The following is a 23,774-nucleotide window of genomic DNA, read 5'->3' as shown; positions in this document are numbered from 1 at the left end:
GGCATTTCAGGGCAAAGTTACAGAGGGAAGAGAGGACACGATGCATTTGCCAAAGACAGAGGTTTCGTGCATGGTTTTTTGATTTTTTTAATTTATTTATTTTTGGCTGCGTTGGGTTTTCGTTGCTGTGCACGGGCTTTCTCTAGTTGTGGTAAACAGGGGCTACTCTTCATTGTGGTGCACGGGTTTCTCATTGCGTTGGCTTCTCTTGTTGCAGAGCATGGGCTCTAGGCACACAGGCTCAGTAGTTGTGGCTCGCAGGCTCTAGAGCGCAGGCTCAGTAGCTGTGGCGCACGGGCTTAGTTGCTCTGCGGCATGTGGGATCTTCCCGGGCCAGGGTTCAAATCTGTGCCTCCTGCATTGGCAGGCGGATTCTTAACCACTGCGCCTCCAGGGAAGCCCGAGGTTTTGTATGTGCTTTAACTCAGGCTGCTATAACCAAATGTAAAGGGGGTGGCTGATAAACTACAGAAATGTATTTCTCACAGTTCTGGAGGCTAGAAGTCCGAGATCAGGGGGCCAGCACTGTCAGGTTCTGATGAGAGCCGTCTTCTGAGTTGTAGACTGCTGTTTCCTTGTTGTATCCTCACATGGCAGAAAGAGGGCACAGAGCAATCAGGAGTCCCTCCTATAAGGACACTAACCCTAATCACCTTTCAAAGGCCCCACCGCCCAGTACCATCACACAGGGGGTTAGGATTTCAACTTATGAATTGGGGGTAGGGGGACACATACATTCAGTCCACTGCACTGCAGTTGGGATAGACAGAATACTGGGTTTAAAAAGAAAAGGGTGTGTGTGGCAGCAGTTAATAGCAGCGGGCGAGGAGTCCTTTCCCATCTTGGTAATTGATGTCCACCCTTCTTCCACCTTAAAGGAGACTGCCGATACCGTCACTGGAGAAACTGAACCAGAGGATGGAAGAGGGCTCTGACCAGGATATGCAGAATTATGACCAGTTGAAGTTATGCAACATTTGAGTGGGTCCAGTTCACAAGGTTGTATGAATTTCTCCCCCAGAAGTAGGAGATGTTTATAAAATCTTCTCAGGCCAGGCGCCGTTCTTTCAAGAGGCATTTGATTTACTCACCTGCAGCCAAACAACCAAGAAGCCCAAATACAGTCATTCATCACTGTGCAATTGTTTACCCAGCCTGTCACTCTCACTGGAGGCTGAGTTGGTCCTGGTCCCAAATCCATCTCCCTCAAGCCAAGCTGGTTGCTCAGGACCTCGAGTTCTGCCTGGTGACCACAAATGGATAAATTGGTGTTTTGTTCTGTTTTTCTCTTTTCCTGAGAAGTTCTTCCCTTTTGAAAACATGGGCACCATTGTAGCTTTTCCCCCTTCTGGGACCTCAGTCTGCCACGTGTTCTCAAAAATAATAGCTGAGTGTTTTGCAGTAACACTTGTCAACAACACCCTACGTCTCACACTTTGCTGGCTTGAATATACTCATCTTCAAACAGCTCTTCCTCTATGGAGTTTAAGTTGACAACAACTTTCCCACCTATGGGAGACGATACTTGTTTTGGTATGTGATTATAGTTAAATCTTTGATAAATGCATTAACGAAGTTGCACGAACCAAGGATCTACTCTGAACCTAACTTTTAAGGGTGTCAAAAGATTATCAAAGGCTTTTGTTGAGATGGTGTGTGTTAGTGTACACACAAATTTGATTGGATTGTGGTTATATGCAAAATTACAAAACAGCATCCAAGTTCCACAGTTGTTGTCCTATATAAGCTGCATATCCTTCTGCACTTTCCTAATCGCCAAAATAACTGTGTATCCTCAGGAACTGTTCTGATTTTCATTTTCACCTTGGTGGCATTCCTCATGTATTTTCAGGCTGTTGTATCCATTCATTCATCCCATAAATATATTACAGAGCATCTGTTGTACTGCCAGGTGCTGGAAATACAACAATGGACAAGATACTTAGGGTTCCGGCTCTCATGGAGTTTACAGTTTAGGAAGAAAAATAGATACTCAGTAAATCATTTTAAAATGTTTAATCACGATTGGGAGAGTTTTAAGAAATAAAAATACAGTGGTGTTCTGGTCACCTATGGCTGCGTAACAACCAGCCCAAACTCAGTCTGAAAGTCAACAGACAGTGTGATGTTGATGATCACTGGACAGGGGTGGCTCACCCAGCTCTGGATGGCGTTGGCTGGGGTGGCATAGAAGCTGGGCGCCGGAATCATTTGAAGGAAAACCCCCTTGCCTGTCTGGCAGTTCATGACGGCTCTCTGCTGGGACCTCAGCTGGACCTATCAGATGGAATACACCACGTGGCCTCTCCGCCTGACCTGGGCTTCCTGACAATGTGGTGGCTGGGCTCCCAGGGTGTGTGTCCTGAGAGAGAGCAGGGTGGATGCCGTACCATCCATGCAGTCGCAATGTCCTGCACAACTTCAAGGGGAAAGGAAATAGTCCCTACCTCTTGATAAGGGAAAGATGAGGTTTTGGAACAGCACGTAAGATCACAAACGTGGCTTGGGCAATTTTTGGAAAATGTAATCTCTCCCAAGTGGCTATGAGAGAGCTAAGATTTTATTAGAGGGATCCGGGCAGGGGTTTTTAAGCTGGGACCTGGAGGAGGGAGGGAGGAGTGGAGAGCATTCTAGACAGTGGGTCCTGGCTCAACAGGAACGTGGCTCTAGGGAGAATGGAACGAAAGGGGGCCAGGGCAGCCGTGGCATAGTGAGTGAAGGCGCATGATGGAAAACTGTCAGCAACGTAAAAGTCCTCAGTGGGGGCCCTCAAGGTATTTAACCAACCTGTAATTAGCATCTGGCTTACTATCGCTGCATCACAAACTACCTCAAACTTCTTGACATAAAAGAGCACCATCATTTGTTATTTTTCTCCCACGGTTCTAGAGTTGCCTGGGCTCAGCCGCGCAACTCTTACTAGGGGTCTCTCATGTGGCTGTAGTTGGATGGGGGCTGGGGTCATCACGAAGCCTTCCTCACTCATATGTCTGGTGCCTTGACAGGGAAGACCCCAGCAGGGGGGGCTCCTCAGGCACCTCTGGCTCTGCTCTCTGGTCTCTCCATGTAGTGCCTCCAGCACGCAGATCCAGGGCAGCGAGGCTTCTTACAGGATTCTCTGCTGTCACATACCACTCACCCAGGCAGTCACAAAAGCCCATCCGTTTCCAAGGAGAAGGGACACAGACTTCTTGATGGTTAAGAGTGTCAAAGAATCGGCAGACATGCTTTCAAACCACTACATCTGGGGCGAGCGTATAACCCACTGTCCAAAGCAAGACATCCTTGAGAGTGAAAGTAGGTGCTTTTCCAACATGAACCAGGACTGTCCTTGCTAGACCAAGACATATGGTCCTTCCTGCTACAATGTCCACAGCCCTCTTCAGCTCCTTTGCCTTCTGACATTCACTGTGTCATTTTCAAACACACTCATTGAAATTTGTGTTTTAAATTTTATTTTCTGTCTCTTGATCATTTCTCACTTCTAGATCACAAATAGTATCTTGAGGTTGCTTTTTCCTAATGAGCCTGAAACTTGATCGTTATGAATCTTGTCCTACAATATCTTTCATGCAAACTGGGGCAGCTTCTGGCGCTGTGGATATAAGCACTTAGGATGCCTTCCATGTCAGATGAGAGAAACCCAAGCAGTGGAAGATTTTGCTTCGAGAAATGCTTTTTTAAAAACCTCATTTTTTGGCTAAGTGGTTAAAGAAAAAAAACAAAAAAACACAGGGATGACTCACCAGTTGAAATCAAATCCTTCATCCCAAAAAAGTGTTTTTATAAGAAGTGGGTGTTTTTTTCTTTCCCCAAAGGCAGACTGCATAATATTTGGTGCTTCTCTCTTCTGAGTAATATATTCCATCTCAGCAGAAAGTGACAGTTTCTGACTGGAGCCAATAACGCTTTATTTTCAGAGCTGGGCATGATACCCCCTTATGTGCCTTCAGCCCTAAGAAGAGTTCAGCTGTGGACACACTGACACAATCCCCCTTTGCCTCCCTTCCCTTCAGTCAACTATTAACCTGTCTTTCTGAGGACCCTGGAGCAGAACGGATGCTTACGGAGAACATTTGGAAACAGCACCAGGTGTTAACAGCACCAGCTGTAAACAGCAGTCAGGCATTAACAAGCACGGCAAGTTTATTGTCCTTCAAGAGTCCAACCACTGTCCATCTTTCTCTCCGAATCCCAGTTCTCCGTTCAGGAGCCTTTATTCTTCTCACAGGTCTCCACCAGAAAACCTTTTCTTTCTGTTGTTTCTTTCCCAAGACTCCACAACTCTGTGTCATTACTGAAAAAAGTCGACGTGATTCATTTCTGATCCATGCACCCCATTCCACTCTGTTTGTCTTCTTGGAAGCTTCCACAAACACTCCTTGCTAGAAAACAAAAATGTAAAACTCGTATGCATTTCTGTTCCAGACTGAAGTCCACAGGAAACTTGTACGAGTCCTAAGCTATCGCCTCAGCTTCATAAATTGAGAGAGTATTTAACAGAGATATAACAAGAGATGAAGACTAGGAGAACAGAGGGGAAAGAGTTAAAAGAGCCACTAAGGGTGGCAACAGCAGCACCAACAGCTGCTCAGAACACAAGGGGGGCTGGACTTAGGGTGACCAACTGTCCCATGTAGCCTCTGGCTGAGTGGGTTCCTGGGCCATGGGACATTCAGTTTTCCAATCTAGACGTTCCCAGGAATACTAGGATGAGTTCATCACCTGAACTGTCATCCTCTTCCTTTTTTTTTTAAATTTTATTGAAGTATAGTTGGTTTACAATGTTGTGTTAATTTCTGCTGTATAGCAAAATAACTCAGTTTTATATATATATATATATATATATATATACATTCTTTTTCCTATTCTTTTCCATTATGGTTTATCACAAGATATTGACTAGAGTTCCCTGTGCTCTACAGTAGGGCCTTGTTGTGTATCCATTCTATATATAATAATTTGCATCTGCTAATCCTAAACTCCCAATCCATCCCTCTCCTCTCCCATCCCACCCGCCTTGGCTGGAGTCCTCTTCCTTAATCAGAAGCTCCCCACTCTGCTCTGCTGGGAAGAGCCGGGTTCTGCTCTGGAACAGGAGGAGGAAGCAATGCAGGGGCCTGGAGGGAAAAGAACAAAGCCAGAGGATTGCTGGTTACTTAGGCTTCTAGGTTCAGGGGACTAAGGGATGCTTTGGATAAGAAAGTGGCAGTGGTAATGGTGAACAATACTGTCAATGGATCAAAAGGACCAAGGCAGAGCTCCACTCCATAAGGAAGGGATCACTTAACGTGTGAGATGAACAGGTTCAAACGAGCTTTTAAGGTCCCTTCTGGGCAGCCTTCCAGAAGAATCTCTGGGGTGAGGGGTGGTCTGGCCTCTAGTCCAATCCCAGGTCTCCACTCCATCCCTCTCACAGGCTCTGGGCCCTCCTCTCCATGTCCATCCCCAGTGGGAGGGCATTAATTATTCAAGCTTCTTTTTTTGTCCTCACCAGCCATCTGTACCCCTTGTTGCTTCAAGCCAAGAGAAAAATCTGGCGGTGCTGCCCTGCTCTGAAATAGCTGGAGGGGACAGTTAACATCACCATGGACTCCCCTCTCCAGGTCTCTTCTCTCTTCAAGAAAAACAATTTCCAAAAGTCAGAAATAAAGCAAAAAAGGATGCAGAAAAGAATGGCTGCCTCAGGGGCATTGGACCTTCTAGAAGGAAATAACTTTGACTTACTATTTACTCTTGATTCCATATTTCGCAAGTCTCTAAAATTAGCTATTAACTTGTTGAAAACCATTAAGATACAAATGGCTTTTATCCAAGTGGTGTAAATGATTTTTTTCCTGTAGAGATAAAAATGACTTTCTGTTTATAGAGAAGATAACACTAAAGGTTGTAGTTTTATTGCCTCGAAGAAAAATAATCAGTGTTGTATCTAACTTAGCGATCTTAACTGCCCATTTTTTTCTTTTACTAACCATATATCAGGTCGTCTTATACATCTGGTTCTCTAATGAACGAATTAAAACAAAACTTTGACATGTACTCATTAGATACTTGTAGGAGAATTATACTTTCTTTTGCCTTTATAACTTTTTTTTCTTGCCTTTTTAACATTTTAAACATACTTTCCACAGTTCCCCCCAACCACCACCACAGCTCTGGTTCTGGTTCCCTTTGGACCCACAAAAATGCAGTTCCAAGTCCTCTGTGTCTTTCTGTCCTTGAAACACTGATGACACCCTGGGCCTCCCTCAGGGCTGTGGTAAGCGCACCTTTGGGTACAAATTCTTTAAAAGGAATTACTCAGTTGCAGATAATAGCAAAATCTGGACACCGAGATGTCCAGCAATAGAAAATTATGGCACATCCACACTAAATATCATGCAGCCATTAAGTGTGATCATTGTCAAGTCTATTGCAGCCACAGGTAAATAAATGCTTAAGCAAATTTGTGAAAAGATGGTGCATAAACCATGAACCGGAAGGTAAGACCAATGTGAAAATATCTGTGAGGAGGGGCTATTAGGAAGCTTTCTTGTTTTCTTCCCAATTTTTTAACATGGTTTTTGTCCTCTCAATCAAAAAAAATGTAAGAAAGATTGTTTAAACCCCAAGCAAGCAGAACACTAATATTATATGATATTATGAATAGGAAATGGATAGTTACCACCAACATGGTCATAAAACGATGGTTGGGAGATTTCACTGAGTAACTCTCCTGAAATCTCCCACAATTACTCATTCTGTCACCCTTTCACCTCCAAAAGCTTAGGGACCTCGGAAGTCCCTTTAACTCCATCTGCTCTATGGCTGGGCAGGGAAAGGCAAGACCCAGGGCGTTAGACGAAACTTGGTGGGGGAGCTTCTAAAGGTCTATGAGGACACACACAAGACCTCATCTCTCAGACTCACGGACAGATATTAGCAGCTCTGCTCACAGACCCCAGGCAGGCCCCCAGGTCCCTTTAGGGGGCTGTCAATTCCAGCTGCCCATCCCTGCCCGTGTGACATTGTCACAGCTGCCAAACCTCTGCCAACCCACCCAAATACACCTTTGGGCCAGAGAAGCTGAATGTGCACCCTCTAGACCCCACACTGGGACCAGGACCCATACCCTTTGGCTCACCCTGCCTTCCCATCACTTGGAACAATCACCCCTGGCCACGGAGAGCCCTTCCTGACCATGGACGTGGTGCCTAGCTGTCCTTCTGAGCACAAACGTTTCCCTGCCACCCTCTTGGAGGAAACCACAAAAACAAAGCAGGAGCCAGCTTTGTTCCGAGGGGAATGTTTTCACCCTGTTCCCACTTCATGAAGCTCTTCGGCCCGTAACACAGGCAATGAAGCATTTTGAGGCTTCCCAGAGGTACCTATGCAGCTGGCCTAATGGCCTGCCAGCTTGGACCTCACTTGGAGCTGCTTTCGTTTCTCTGGCAGCTGACATTTTTAAGCTGGCTCATCTTCTGAGTACACGTATTTACAAACAGACTTTACTGACATTCCTTAAAAATCTCCCTCCTTCCAAGTCCCTGAGTCAGTCACAGGGTCATATTTTATTTTGTTTGGTAGGTTGGTATGTTCTTAGCTATTTTTTTTTTTTTTTTTGCGGTACACGGGCCTCTCACTGTTGTGGCCTCTCCCGTTGCGGAGCACAGGCTCCGGACGCGCAGTCTCAGCGGCCATGGCTCGCGGGCCCAGCCGCTCCGCGGCATGGGGCATTCTCCCGGACCGGGGCATGAACCCGTGTCCCCTGCATCGGCAGGCGGACTCTCAACCACTGCGCCACCAGGGAAGCCCCTTCTTAGCTATTTTTTAAGCGCAGATCCCGAGCATAAGCTCCGGATGGGCAGGGACATATTTTACATTTTTTAACATCCTAGCAGCTAACGTAATGACCTACACAGAATAAATATCTATTGGCAGCCTGGAAACAATCCTAACATTCATCAGTAGGAGGGTGGATAAACAAATTATGGTCTATTCATACAATGGAACACTATTTAGCAATAAAAAGGAAAGAATCACTGATGCATACAACAACGTGGATGAATCTTGAAAACATTACACTGCGCAAAGGCAGCCAGACACAGAGGAGCGTGTACCGTATGATCACATCTGTTTGAAGCTCTAGAGCCAGCAATGCTAATTTGTGTGGACTGAATGCTTGTACCCCTGTCCCCATTGTTATGCTGAATCCTTAACCCTCAGTGTGGCTGTATTTGGAGATGGGGCCTCTACAGAAGTAATTAAGGTTAAATGAGATCATAAGAGAGGGGCCCTGATCCTACAAGATTAGTGTCCTTTTAAGAAGAGATAACAGAGGTCTCACTATCTCCAGATACAAAGACGAGGTCATGCTGGAACAGGGTGAGAAGGCAGCCATCTGAATCGACTGGAACCTTCCTCTTGGACTTCCAGCCTCCAGAACCATGGGAAAGTAACTTTCTGTTGTTTAAGCCACCCAGACTATGGTATTTTACTATGGCAGCCCAAGCTAAGACAAGACCAGAATAGTGGATGCCTCTGGGGGAGGCATTGACTGGAAAAGGACACAGAGAACTTTCTAGGGTGAAGGAAATTACCTACATCTTATAGGATGGCGGTCACATGAATATTTACATATGTATATGCAGAAAAGGTTTGAGCTGTATACTTCAGACGTATGTATTTTACTCTATCTAAATTATAACTCAATAAAGAAGTGAAAATTAAACCTGTTGCTAAGAATGATTATCTCTTCACTGTGATTCATACCCTCCAACTGATCAATTTGGGATGAAGGTTTGACAAGCACCTACTGTATACAGATTCTTGCACTAATCACTGGTATAGCAAAAGGGGAGGGGGTGGGGGTGCAGGGGAGCCACCCTGGACCCTGGTTCCCAGGGACACTTCTCCAGCTCCAGAATCAATATCTGGAATTCCTCAAGCCACAGCCACTGAGCCAAATTGGACCCAGAACTAACAGCTCCTTATTTAAGAGACTTTTTGACACCCGGGAAGCCACGTTAACCTGTCATGCTTCCACAGAGGCAGCTGTTGCCTGGTTCCTTCGAGAACCAGCCAGCCCCCAGATCTGCTCAGCTGCTGGCAAATTCCACCAGGGAAAACAAGAGGGAAACGGGAAAGCTGATGCAGGAAGTCTTAATGAGATATTAAACTGTGAAATTCTGACCGTAAAGACTCCCTCTACTCAAGCAAAAGAACCTGAAAAACAACCTATGCCCACATTCCAGCAGTTAGCTTTTCCATGGTGTGCAGAATTAACAGATCTGTTAGCACCTTGGCACAGAAATGAGAAATGCCCCCCCAGGTGGCTCCCACTCCCTTCTTTCCTGACTTTGGCAACGCCGATGAGATGCAGTCAGATCCCACCGCAGAAGCATCATAAACAGGAACAAAATCTACGTGTTCCTCCCCAGGGAAAATTGTGCCATTTCACTTGGGGATCCTAGGTTCTTTGCAATTGAAAAAAACAAACGTTCTTTTCATAAAATCGCTGACATTCTAGAAAAGGTAAACCCGAGGCATGCCTGCCACCCATCCTCCACCCGGAGTCCTTAGCAGATGTTCTTAATTGAATGTTGTTCACCATTTGTCACTGAGCCCAGTTCTAGAAGCAGTGATGTGTTGGAGCCGCTGGTACCAGCTCATGAGAGCCGATGGTTAAATTTCAGGAATCTTGGGACTTCCCTGGTGGTCCAGTAGTTAAGACTCTGAGCCCCCAATGCAGGGGGCATGGATTTGATCCCTGGTCAGGGAACTAAGATCCTGCATGCTGTGTGGAGCAAGCCAAAACATTAAAAAAAAAAAAATTCACGGGGCTTCCCTGGTGGCGCAGTGGTTGAGAGTCCGCCTGCCGATGCAGGGGACACGGGTTCGTGCCCCGGTCCGGGAGGATCCCACATGCCGTGGAGCGGCTGGGCCCGTGAGCCATGGCCACTGAGCCTGCGGGTCCGGAGCCTGTGCTCCGCAACGGGAGAGGCCACAACAGTGAGAGGCCCGTGTAACGCAAAAAAAAAAAAAAGAAAAAGAAATTCAGGAATCTTGCTAGCTGCTTGTTAAGCATATTCATTATTAAAACTTAAATGATATAAGTTTATACTTAAATGAATTATATTAAAAGAAAAAGTAATGGCTACTCAAAATTCATCCCTTCCTAATTGTCTTGTCACATTTTATTATTATCTGTGTGCCTGAGGTTACTTACAAATATGGTATCTGGCAATACTACATGATGGCATTCTACTGTACATCTCTTCCCAACTCTGTGTTGACAGATATAATATCCGTAGCTTGAAATATGTCACCATAATAGTATTTACATCACAGAAACCAGCAAATCCTACAAGTCAAGGCATCCTTCCCACGCCCCTGGCAAGAGCCAGTTGTTAAACATCTACCAGCACACCACCATTGGATGTCAACGTCAGATGATGAGAGACCCCAGAGGAGGCAGACTGAGCCAACCAAACTCCTGCTGCCTGTGATGGGGGAAGGAGTGTTGGTCACCATGCCTTTCCTTTAGAATCGAAAGATACAACTCTGAGCACTCATAGAGGAAGTCGAAGCAAAGAGATGGAGAGAGTCAGTAGATCCAGCCATGCCTGAAGCCAGCCAGATCTGCTACATTTCTTACTCATGTGAGACTTGACTAGGGGCATTGTTTTCTCACTCTCACAAAGACACACAGCTTAGACCAGGAGGGGACAGGTAATTGTTTGCCCTGGAGTCTTCCATGAGAGTGCCAGAAGGAGTCAGCCAAGGGCCACGGGCCAAGGTCAGTCAAAATCAGAAGCAAACACGGGGTGTAGCAGCTGGAGAGGCTGGTCAGAAGGAGGGCATTTGGGAAGCCGTGAAACCGGAGAGTGGTGCAGGCAGGGGTGTGAGGCTCCAGAGAGCTGATCTGGGGGTTCTTGCTGGGCAGCCTGGCTTGGCTACAAGGGGTAGCAGGGGCTAAAACATGGGCAGAGAGCAGGCCCAGGCCTCAAGGAACTTGCTCACAGAATTGTAACAGAGATACTTTTTTCTTATTTCAGGCAGTGAAACCCACAAAGGGGAAACATCCCCACAGTCGGGGCCAAACGAGGGCACTATGGATAAGTGTAGGAGCCTGAAAGTCTGCCTGACTCAGCGACTCCAACAAGTGCTTACCTCTCACAGCTTATTCCCTTTCTTTTTTTTTTTTTTTTGTTTTTTTTTTGTTTTTTTTTGTTTTTGCAGTACGCGGGCCTCTCACGGTTGCGGCCTCCCCCGTTGCAGAGCACAGGCTCCGGACGCGCAGGCTCAGCGGCCATGGCTCACGGGCTTAGCCGCTCCGCGGCATGTGGGATCCTCCCGGACCGGGGCATGAACCCGTGTCCCTTGCATCGGCAGGCGGACTCTCAACCACTGCGCCACCAAGGAAGCCCTCCCTTTCTTTTTTCCCCCCTTACTTATTTTGACTTAAAATCCTGCTCTAAAATACTGGAGCCCAATCTTCGCCATGCATCAGAATCACCCAGGTACCTTTCCTAAAATGCAGATTTGGGGGCTGTGCCCCTTGGAAATGTGATTGAGAGATTCCGGAATTAGGCCAGGAATTAGCCAGGTTGTGAGTCCCTCGGGTAAAATTTCCCATTTTAATTTCAGTTTTTTCCATAACGGCACCCCTGGCAAAAGCAGCATAAGTGAATCTGTTTGGGTGGAACGAAGGTGGAGGGGTTGCCTTTGGGCTGGGTGGCAGGCAGATCTGGCCGCGGAATTTGCAGGGCCTGGCGTAAAGTAAAATGCAGAGCCCCTTGTTCAAAAATTATTAAGGAGCTCAAGATGATGACAGCAGAACTGTTAAACCAAGCCTGGATCCTTCTGGGCAGGGGCCTTAATGAGTGAGTGTCCCTGAAACCAGCCCTGGTAGCAGGGCACCATTTGCCTGTGGGGTTCCTGTGTCATCTAAGTGTTTGTGTTACTGACCACGGTTCTTGGCCTCCTTAATCAATAGAAGTTGATCAGAGAGCAGATAAGAAATTCAGGGAAGGCTTTACTGGGGCCCCTGCTGCAGCAGGAAGGATCGAGAACAAGTAACAGGTTTCCTTGCTCACTCACTCCTCAGGCAGGGGCAAGATGGTTCCTTACATGGGGTGAGGGTAGCGGTGTGTCCAGGGGTCGGGCCAGAAGGGTGACTTAGGTGGTTTGCCCACCTCTTTGGTGGTGTTGTGTGCAGGGGGCATGCACAGCACCCTGCTTTTTCTCCTGACACCCTGCTTTTGCTCCTGGCTCTTCAGAAGTGGCAGTTGTGGTTTTGGTCTTTTTGTATCTTGTTGTCCATAATTGCCCCCAACTGTGCATGTGGGCAGTTATTTTTAGTCCCTTAGAGTTTCTTTGTATTTTGTTGCTGAAGGAGACGTTTGTCCAGGTGCAAGCATTGCAGCAAAGGGCCCCAGGTCCCAGGTCCCGGCCTGTTTCATTCGTACCCCAGGGGCTGCCCACTGGCTTTCCAGGACAAAGGCTCCAGGCAAAAGACAGTGAGTCTCGAAGCCCTGTGTCTTGACTTTGGAGAAAAGCCATGGTCCTACAGCGTCTGACAGAGCAGATCTTCAGAGTTTGGGGAAGTTCCACTTCCTCCCAGGCCCCAGAGGCCCCAGAGCTCTGGCTGGGCCCCTGCTGGAATCCGGGACGGACACAGAAATGTCTCAGGGAGATGGGAACAGAGGTGGGGGGGAGAGGACCCTGCATCTGGCAGCCCAGGTAGAAAGGAAGACACAGTTAAACATCCACAGAGGGTCAAACCCGCTCGGCTTCAGGCCTGACTCACCCTTTCCACTCTCTGATCCTGTCTTGAGAAGAGACCAAACCATTGGGGTGACCCACTCATCCCAGTTTGCCTGGGGCTTTCCTAGTTTTAGCAACGCAAGTCCTGTGACCCAGTTAGCCTCGGTGAACCGGGTTGGCTAATCAGCCTCTGTAAATCAAAGTCACAACAAATGCCCACAGGGGTCCTGTATGCAAGGGCTCGGGTATTCCTGTGGGTAGGTATCCTCCAAAACTCATTGGCTAAGTTCCCACAATCTGATGCAGCAGGTCAACAGCTTCACTACCTGCAGGTTCATATTTCCTCCGTGTTCACCAGGATTTTCCATCACTCACAACCAGATCCGGCAAGGACAGCTTATTAACTGTGGCTATGGCCAGTGATTGGTAGCAAGCTGCTTTGGGGTTTTCCACCCAAAACAACCCCATGCTCCGAGCAGTGGTCCCCATCTCTGGGGACAACTTAGAATCCCCTGGAGGACTGGACTTCAGTGTTGTTCAGACCTCCAAGGTTGGGGCTTCCCTGGTGGCTCAGTGGTTAAGAATCCGCCTGCCAATGCAGGGGACACGGGTTTGAGCCCCGGTCTGGGAAGATCCCACATGCTGCGGAGCAACTAAACCCGTGAGCCACAACTTCTGAGCCCACGTGCCACAACTACTGAAGCCCACACATGTAGAGCCTGTGCTCCGCGACAAGAGAAGCCACCACAATGAGAAGCACGTGCACCGCAATGAAGAGTAGCCGCCGCTCACGGCAACTAGAGAAAGCCCGTGCGCAGCAACGAAGACCCAGCGCAGCCAAAAATAAATAAAATAATAAATAAAATTTTTTAAAAAAAGCTCTAAGGTTATTCTGATGTGTAGCCAAGGTGAAAGACCCACAGTACCTAGAACACTGGGCACTTAATTTTCCCTCTGTAGGGAGCCCTCTTTCACTGTTGGTGGGAATGTAAATTGATACAGCCACTATGGGGAACAGTATGGAGGTTCCTTAAAAATTTAAAATAGAGCTACCATATGACCCAGAAATCCCACTACTGGGCATATACCCTGAGAAAACTATAATTCAGAAAGAATCAGGTACCACAATGTTCACTGCAGCTCTATTTACAATAGTCAGGACATGGAAGCAACCTAAGTGTCCATTGACAGATGAATGGATAAAGAAGATGTGGCACATATATACAATGGAACATTACTCAGCCATAAAGAGAAACGAAATTGAGCTATTTGTAGTGAGGTGGATGGACCTAGAGTCTGTTATACAGAGTGAAGTAAGTCAGAAAAAGAAAAACAAATACTGTATGCTAATGCACATATATGGAACCTAAAAAAAAAAAAAAAGGTTCTGAAGGACCTAGGGGCAGGACAGGAATAAAGACGCAGACATAGAGAATGGACTTGAGGACATGGGGAGGGGGAAGGGTAAGCTGGGACGAAGTAAGAGAGAGGCATGGACATATATACACTACAAAATGTAAGGTAGATAGCTAATGGGAAGCAGCTGCATGGCACAGGGAGATCACCTTGGTGCTTTGTGACCAACTAGAGGGGTGGGATAGGGAGGGTGGGAGGGAGGGAGATGCAAGTGGGAGGAGATATGGGGATATATGTATACGTACAGTGATCCACTTTGTTATAAAGCAGAAACTAACACACCACTGTAAAGCAATTATACTCCAATAAAGATGTTAAAAAAAAAAATTTTCCCCTTTGTCCCAAACAGTTTTTTTCAGGACACTCTTGGCTCTGCGAGGGGTCTCCTTCAGCTCACCTTTCTGCAGCTGTGGAACGGGCCTCCACTCAGGCATAAGTCCTGGTTTAAGCAATTTTTTTTAAACCAAAAAGAACATCTGCCCTATATAACATTTTCTAGATTATCAAAGCATTTGGCACTGTCCTTTCTGATCAATGCAGACATTTTATCTCCAGGTACCTATCATTTAAAGATGAAAATCCTGAACTCCAGGTTTCTTGGGCAATGACCAGGAGGATCTATTGATTGTCCAGTTGGAACATTCTTATTCTTTGGGTACTGTGAACCTGATGATCAACCGTGTTCCCTTCCTTACATTGGCTGCTAGGAAGCTCAGAGTGGCTCACTTTTGCAATTGCTTACATACTTTGTGTGTTAACTTTACTTCTGGTTTCATCTTACTACCTAAGCTTACTTTTCCTTTGACCCAGTGTCCTTAGCTATTTATTCTGTCCTATTGAATTGAATGTACACTCAAGCCACCACAAATCCTTTCCAAAAAAGGAGACTAATATATTGATAAAAACAAAGTGCAAATGGTAACTGCTATGATTAGGAAGAAGCAGAGCACAAAAAGCACTGTAGACTCTACAAGGCAGGTCATGCTGACTCTCACGATGCAAGGCTTCCAATCTCGGATGCATGCTTCTGCCCCACCGCCGCCTCTACCTCATGGAGAAAGAAGTATTAACGTTCAAACACCCAACCCAGGGAATTCCCCACGGCCTTCTCTCTGAAACTGTCTCCTGGCCTCTCCACACAGTCCCCGCTGTAGAGCTGACAAATGCCTTCAACAGCACACTTATCCTTCCCAATCAAGGGCACAATTATCTTGATTGGTTCATAAGCTCAACTCTGTGCTCTGTAGGGGTGATGTCACTGCTGGGTCGGAGAGCTACCAGAGTCAGTTATTCTAATGAATTCATTTACAGAGTTGCCGCAGGGCCTTTTGAAATCAATATGCAAGTGTCACTTAAAACTTGCAGCGATATTTTGAGCCAAGAGCATGGGCCTTTTTATCGGGAATGCAGGGTCGTCTTAAACACCTGAAGTAAAGCTCTTTGTGGCTGAAGACTTGGTTCTCTGTGGGGTTATATTTGTAGAGGCCAGGAAGTTGGTTATTCCAAGAATGCTTTTGCTCAGAAGGCAGGGAGGCTGGGTAGAATATTTAAGGTTTCTTCATTTTCCTCCAGCTGCGTGACTATTGGGAGATTCTGTATAAATGGCTCAGGCACGATCTCCATTTTATAATGCATGTTCAGTTTCCATCATAGTGCCGAAAAATCTCTGGAGAACATTTAAGCCAGCCCTTTCCTTCCGTGAATATATAGGGACTTGCAAGTTCACACGGAGAATAGGTTGCAGAATTTGGACTGGGATCCAACGTCTATCACACCTGTGACCACCCCAGAATCAGGTGCATTACCTTCAGTTCTAAGGTTTAGGGATAAATTAGGAGTTTGAGATTGAAATATACACACTATTATATATAAAACAGATAATCAACAAGGACCTACTGTATAGCACAGGGAACTATATTCAATATCTTATAATAACCTATAATGGAAAAGAATATATATATACTTATATATATATGTATAACTGAACCATTATGCTGTACATCTGAAACTAGTACAACTTTGTAAATCAATTATATTTCAATAAAATTAAAAAATAATAAAGTATTAAAAAAATTCAGTTCTAACTTCTTAAGACAAACTTCATAGACTTCCTCCAAGCCCTACCTCCAATCTACTCAATATCCAAGGTACATTCACAAAGATGCCCATCCTCCAAGCATTGCAGAGTTGCCTGGAGCATCTATGCCCCCAACCATCTGCATGAGCAGCCTTCTGAACACATAACTGAGCACGAGTCCTGATGGAAAGCACCATAGACCATGAGAGTTCTCTGTCAGGAATCCAGCCCTGCCTTCCCTCCACAGCCAGCAAAGGCCTACATTTCTATCTGTCCCACTCTTGCTTATTAGCAAACCACTTTTGTCAAGAGCCATCTCCAGCTTCGTATACACTCTCTTTCTCAGGGATCATATCATGTTTGCAAAGAGACTGCACAAGGTTTTCAAAAGGCTCTTTTAGAGACAGTCCCACCCTTGCAAATTGGGACACAGCACAGGGCACATCCAAGGGGTAAAGCCCAGCCGCCATCTTGGGAACTGTTGACCTCATGGCCTTCCTCCACCCACGTGTCCTCCCACATGCCACCCTCCCCTGTCAGGTCTTGCACAGTGTTTGGGGAGAGTTGGGTGCTAAAGTGGCAGCATCTGGATCACATCAGATCTTTCAATGTCAGGCTAAAGGCATTTCCTAGTCTTTCCCTGAGGGCTGAGATTGGACTACTCGTAAGTTCACCTCCTCTCTATCTGCATGGATTTCACCCTGTAAACGTTCACAGGTCAGCCATTTCCAATGCCTTCCCATCTCAAATGGCATATAAAAATGGAAGAGCTCAGCCCCGGCCAGGCGGCCAAGACATCACGAGCTGTAGGCGTGTGACCCATTGTTTGGGTGTTCAAGATGATAGTAATACTGGCTGGAGTTTATTTCACATAGCCACTCTGTTGTCTCTGGCTCTGGTCCAGCCTACAGAAGGGAGGCAGAAGCTTTGAAAAATGATAATAAACAATGAGGTCACAGACCAGAACATCCCAGCCCCACTAGACCCAGCCAAACCAAAACAGTCTTAGTGGCAACAGAAGCCCCGTGGGTCACTGTGAGTCAGGGAATCATGGCTGGTAGTGCCAACCAGACTGGGACTCACAAATTGGGGGATCCACTTAAGAGTCAGGGCTTAGAATTGAATCTCAACACCAGTCTCAGACTGCCTGCTCTCCTAGGTTCTAATCTCTAGCACCTCAAGCAGTGCCCAGCACACAGCAGGTGGTCAATAACCCCAACTGCCTTCCCTGTTGGGCTGTGATTCCAGAGCCCAACACAGCACCTGGCGTATAATAGGTATTCAATAAATGTTGGTTGACTGATTTCATTCAGAGAAAATTTACTGGATGGACAGATGCATGGAAGGAAGGAAGAAAAGAAGGAAGAAGAAAGGAAGAGAGGGACGGGGGAGGGAGGGAAGGAGGAAGGAAGGATGTTATTAAATCTCTGCCTAAAGCTAACAAGTCAAGGAGTTGGACTCAGGTCCTCACAGGGCAATCCCTTCAGCTATCGGACATTTACACTAAATGTTATAAAGTCCTCCCACTGACGGAGCCCAAATCTGCCATGTTGTAACTCGCTCTTGGCAGTTCTAGTTTTTTCATCTATGTCTTCCTGGATCTTTCTAGAGCATCCTTCCCAAAAGGAATCAGACCTTCCCTCCCGCATTCTCTTTCTGTTAGCATTGGAAAACTAGCAAGAAACCGCATAAGGTTTTAGCCGCAGAATCACAAGAAGGGAGGATTTTAAGAAATCAACAAGTCTTTGTTTCCTCGTAGAATTTGTCTGTTCTGGTTCCCCAGGCAGCTGTGGAATGATTTCTTTGGAAAGACCTAGGTCTGCCAAGCTTGTTCCTGACACCAAGAGCAAACTTCCCCATACCAAGATAGTGGCCACAGAGCGCTGAAGCCCATGGACATTTTGATGACTTCATAAGGTATCAATTAGCTTGACTGACCTACATTTCCCAGAATGCTCATTTTTACACATTTTCAGTGGGGTTGGTTATATTGTTTTCCCCAGTTCAGATATTTGAATGGATTCTCCAGACTCCACAGAGTATACTTACGTTAAGACTTTTATTTAAAGATGAAAGATCCAATGGAGGGAGAGAAAGAGAATGCAAGGGAACAGTGTCGTTTCTGAGAGACAAAATTTGTGCATCGGGGCCCAACATGTGTCCACACAGGCCACACTGAATCTCTGGATTGAAGGGCCAAGATCTGTGTGAGGAACCTTGGCTTTAGGAGAACTCACTGAAAAGAGCCAGGTGGCTTTTTTTTTCTTTGACAGGAAAGTAGGATTTATGGGTGGGCATGAGTAAGGAGGGGACACAGCCAACCAAGTGGCTCTTAAGTCATCCAGCCAGGCTTCTCAAACTGGGGAGGCCATTGCAAACCGCTGGTAAAGAAGATAACCCTGCGCTTGTCGGGAGAGGTTCAGACCTCACACAGCATACCACACATCCCATTGCCTTTATCTCGGTCATATGTCAAAAGTCAGACATTCAGGCACCCCCAGAAGTGAAGACAGAGCTGGTCTAGTATCTCCACAGTGGGGCACAAGAGTGATTCTTGGGAAATCTGGAAGGGCAGAAGGGAAGCAACAGACATTAATGTAGCTCATACTACATAATGTTGCTAATCTGCTGACTCACGTCATTGGCGGGAAGCGGTAGAACTTCCCCTGAATCCTCCTTCAGCTCTTCCGCTCCTGTGTCTGGGCCAGGGGTCTGCGTTTAGCTCCGCACCAAAGGACCCCTGCTTCTGCAGGATACCCACACCATTTACATAGAGGCAGCAAGGATTGACACGGGTTTTAGTCCATCAGTGTGGGGTTCCATCTCACACTGGGGTTCCAGCTTGGTCTTGATTTCCGCCACTTTGCATCTATCTTTCCTTCGTAGCTGCCTGTCTTGTGGACTTCAGGCTTCAGCATCAGATGTGAAGACAACAGCTTTGCAGAGACCGCTTGCCAGCTCCCAAGATTACGTGAGATCATATCTCTGTAACAAGTCATATATCTCCCATTTATGTCTCTTGGTGGATCTGTTTCCCTGGCTGACTCCTGACCCCTGGCTGACAGGTGCTCTGCCATTCCCTGGGAGCACAGCCATTGGCTTCTCCCTCCCTCTGAGTTGCAGAAAATGCCAGATGGTGGCCAATTCCCTGGGCCCTGCTTCCCCACACACTACCACTCGACTTGCAAGCTCCTCTGACAATCTCTAGTCTGTGTGCAGGTGGAAGGCTGGGCAGGCAGCCCTGTTCTTAGTGATGGAGTGGGCTGACCGGCTGTGCAGATGAGCAGATGCCAGACGAATAGCCCAGGAGGCTCAGCTAATTTCTCACAGGAGGAAAAATGCCAAAACAGTGACAAGAAATCGCTGGAGAACTCCTGTAGCCACGAGGAATGGTGGTCCTTGGACTTCTAATAAACCTTGAAGCAGGAGAGTCAGGTGAGCTCACCGGACAGACACAGGGACGCCTAGCCACATGGATGTCAGGGCAGACTTCTAGGCATCTCTTGACACTCCCAGAAGGCTTAGCGTGCACAGGAGATGACGATCCATTTTCTCCAGCCTCATACCCAACAGGTGGGGTTTCGCGCACCTTCTACCAGAGAGATTGCAGATTGGTGGTGCGTGGGCTGAAGTTGGCCTGCCGCCATGTTTTGTTTGGCCTTCATGGTGTATTTAAAAGTTTTTAAATTCACTGCCAGCTTTTACAAATTTAGGATTTCACATTTTTAAAAATCTGAATTTCCCACTTTTCTTGAAAAACCAGAAGATTTGGCAAGTCTCGGCCTATTTTCCTGCATGGCAAAAATTGGCCATAGCTGAGGAACAGCTGTTCTTGTTAGACAGGAAGAGAAACTCTCGGGTCCTGCAGCCCCCCTCGGCCTACTGCTCTTGCTTATATTACCTGCCTGGCTTCTGGAAGCATCTGAGTTTACAAGCCCTGGTCATGCCATCTGCAGCAGATGCTTGGATCCTCTCCCCCTGTAGTAGAAACCCAGGCTGGACTTCAATCACCAGCATCTGTACCTCTTTCTCTGAGGACTTCCTTTGGCATTCAGTACCTCTGTCTGCTCCCCAGCAGGCCCTGAGTGCCCCTCCCCAGCAGACCTCAGCTGATGGGGGGTTGGTGCATAAATACCCCAACCCCCTCTCCCTTGATTGTGATCACCCTGAGGCGTGCTCTACTGTGGCTCCCAAACAACCCCAATGATATTAAGCTCTAGGTCCCCACAGTAATAGCTGCCCTGATGACATGCTCTTCAAAGGCTGCCTTCCCTTCCCTCTCTCTCTTCCTCTCTCCCCTCCATGAATAAACTACTTGTTCAGTTTTTTTGTACAGTAACAAGACTTCGTAGGAGTGATGTTCTACAAAGTTGCTATGAATACTGAATTAGCAAATACAGAACCACTGCTCCCTGGTCTTCTGGTCAACCAATCAATACATAACCTTGTTCTATATGTTTATATTCAAAGACACCTTAATATATTTAATATATATAGTGGATTCACTAACATTGAACCGGCCAACAGCACTAGAACTTATGCCAGAATGAAGCTCATCTAACACATGCATTTTCCCCGTAAGGCTCATCACAGCCTTCTACGCTTACGACCCTAGACAGCACTTCAGCACTAGGCTTGGGGGCCATTTTAAACAGCAAAATCACCAACATAAAGCACAAAAAATGTGTAAACATAGCACTAGATAGAACAGGTTACTTGTTTATAATACGAGAGCTGGAACAAGGTCAGAGTGTCACCTGTGTGACCTCAGCTGGGAATGTGCACATCACATAAGTCAACATTTCTGCCACTCCGCACTCGTCCACAAATGATTGTGAAAGTGACACAAGTGTTAATTTCGAGTTTACAAATAAATTGTAGCAAGTAGGCAAATTCACACAACCAGAACGCATCAGGATGAACTATACCCCAGAGCCCGCTACTAGGGGACTCCAAATGAAGACAACATCACAGAAGTGCTTTCCTCCTCAAGTAATTCAGAGGCAACTGAAAGCCCTGGAAGAAGTATAAAACAATAGTTTCAGGAATTGTCCTTAGGTAACAGGGAGAGCATCCCTGAGAGAGGGGAAACAAATGAGGTGAGACCTGTGAGTGTGTTGCCTGGAGACCGTTTCCAGGCTACAGTGCAGGAAGGGGATCCCAGGTGGAGCGGGGTGTGGCCCTGACTTGAGGAGATAGAACTGGGAGACTGGGGAGGCCAAGGGGGTTAGAGCATGCAAAGCAGAGGCCTGGGGAGCAGAGAGCTACACACAGAGAGCTCCGGAGATTTGCAAGGAGCCCAAATCTTCACAGGAGCTCTGATCAGAACATGCCTGTGGGAAAACAACTCAAGGCCAGAGAAGGAACCAGCTACAGGAGCAGAGGGAAGACTCCTCAGAGCTCACACAGGGCGGGGAATAGTCAGTGCTCCCACCGGCGAGAGTGGAAACTCGTCATTCATGGGGCGTCAGGCCGAGTACTCAGAAGGTCTTGCTTCAGTAAGTGGGGGGAAATGGGCCCTTAGCTAAAGACGGCTCAAAGATCAAACCATTTGACCTTCCAGAGAAAAAGCTCAAAATATGTATAGAAATACGGACATATCCAATATCCAACAAGATAAAATTCACAGCATCTGGCATCAAAGTTAAAATGACTAGGCATGCAAAGAGCCAGTGAAAGATGACCCATAATGAGCAAAATGAATAGAAACAGATCAAGAAGTGACACGGTTGAGTATCTTACTCACCGAGTATTGAGAAGAGCCATGGAGACACGGAGAAAGCAGAGGGGAAGCAGACAGACAATGCCACACGTGGATGGAGGGGTTCTGATGGGAAGAGGTGGGTTGGGGAGCTCTCCCTGAATAGGCGATCTTGGAGTTGACATCAAAGTGGGGAAGTGAACCATGTGGCTGGACTTCTGGGGAAAGGGCCATCAAGCAGAAGGAAGGCCAGGTAAAGGCCCTGGGGTGGGACGAGGCTGGCAAGTTGGAGGCCAGTGTTACTGGAGAGGATGGAGGAGGGCGCTCTGCCCGAGGGTGGAGATGTGCACCCTTAGATCTCCGAAAGCTTCCTGGAATCAAAACTCTCCATCCTATCATCCTCGTTAACCCCCAAATGTCCTTACATTCTAAACCACATCTCCCAGAACACCTGCCTCTTAAACCTGGAAGTCATACAATTCCCATCCCCAGGACATCCTGATGTGGGATTTGGAAAATACAGTCCAATATGGCAATTCCTATGAGCTGTCCATTGGGCGCCGCGCTGGGCTGTCGAGAACAATCGTTTAGGACCCACTCTTTCACCTCTGACTCCGAGTGGCTTCAGGGAAAACAAATGTGAACACACGCACACGCACACACACACACACACAGGCTGGAAGCAGCAACTGAATCCAAAGGAAAAACATTTTTTTTCCCATGAGATGTTTATGCTCACAATTTAAGATTAAAATCAAATCAGAAACAATGAGCAATTCATCCAGGAACCCTGCACTGACAGCCCTCCCCACCCCACCCCTGGTTCCTCTTCAGACATCAGGATGGTGGCATCTCATGGTGCCAGCTACCCACCCTCCATCAATCCGGTCCGCCTGACGCCTGAGGCCTCTGAGCTCGCTGGCTCCCCTCGCCTCTCCCGTCTCCATCACTCCCTCCAGGATCTTCAGGCACCATCTATGTGCTGCTGGCGTCTGGCTGTTTATCTTCAGGCCAGACCTGTCTTCTGACCTCCAGCTATCATATATCCCCATGCATCCATATATCCAGCTGCCCACCCTTCCCCTCCCCTTGGCTGTTGAAACGCCATCTCCAACTATGCGTGTCCCCAACGGAACCACTGCTTTCACTGCCCTCTCCATGCTCCCAGCCTTCCCCATCTCCCTTGACGGCAACTTGATTCTTCCAACTGCTCAGACCAAAAACTTGTAATCATCCTTGACTCATCTTTCTCTCACACTGGACGTTAATTCACCAACCAATCGTATAGGTTTTTCCTTAAAATGCGTCCAGAAGCTGAACACTGCCCCACCTCCAGTGATGCCCTTATCACGTCTCACCGCAGTAACACCTCAGTTGGTCTCCCCGCTTCTGCCCTGTTCTCCCCAACTGTCTAACCTCAGCATAGCAGCCAGAGTGGACCAGTTAACGTCCGAGTTGACTGTGTCTGTCTTCTGCTTACAACCCTCCAAGGGCTCTCATCTTACTCAGAGGAAAAGCCAAAATCCCGACCTTAGCCTCCCAAGGTCCTAAGTAATCCCCCCTCTTACCTCTCTCATTCCATTCCCACCCTGCCCACTCTGTTCCAGCCACACGGGCCCTCTGCGGGTCCTCAAAAGGCCAGGCATGCTCTTGGTCGCAAGACCTTTGTACTTGCTGTGCTCTCTGTCCCAAATGCTCACCCCACTGAGCTGCCCAGGCCTCCTCGTTCACAAATGCTTCTGAGAGCCCTTCCCTCACTCAGTGTCAATTGTCAAGCCCAGCCCTTGTTCCCCAGCCCCTTTCCCTGCTTAATTTTTCTCCTTAGCCTGTATC

The 23,774-nt window shown here is 47.1% G+C and overlaps 1 long non-coding RNA gene across 2 annotated transcripts; it reads right to left on the bottom strand.

The window, feature by feature from the left end:
- Window positions 1-74: 74 nt before the first annotated feature.
- On the bottom strand, window positions 75-19,144 carry LOC137224642 (uncharacterized). 2 transcript variants are annotated; one of them, XR_010943417.1, is made up of 2 exons: window positions 18,878-19,144; window positions 75-4,385 (listed from the first exon to the last, which is right to left on the bottom strand). It is a non-coding gene; the product is annotated as an uncharacterized lncRNA (long non-coding RNA). The 2 variants fall into 2 exon arrangements; XR_010943416.1 differs by lacking the exon at window positions 18,878-19,144 and adding an exon at window positions 7,124-7,292.
- Window positions 19,145-23,774: the final 4,630 nt, after the last annotated feature.

Source organism: Pseudorca crassidens, chromosome 5 (genome assembly GCF_039906515.1).
Source record: "Pseudorca crassidens isolate mPseCra1 chromosome 5, mPseCra1.hap1, whole genome shotgun sequence".
In the NCBI taxonomy this organism is placed as follows: domain Eukaryota; kingdom Metazoa; phylum Chordata; class Mammalia; order Artiodactyla; family Delphinidae; genus Pseudorca; species Pseudorca crassidens.
Note: the sequence above shows the minus strand (reverse complement) of the source record. Positions and strands in the feature narration are given on the sequence as shown.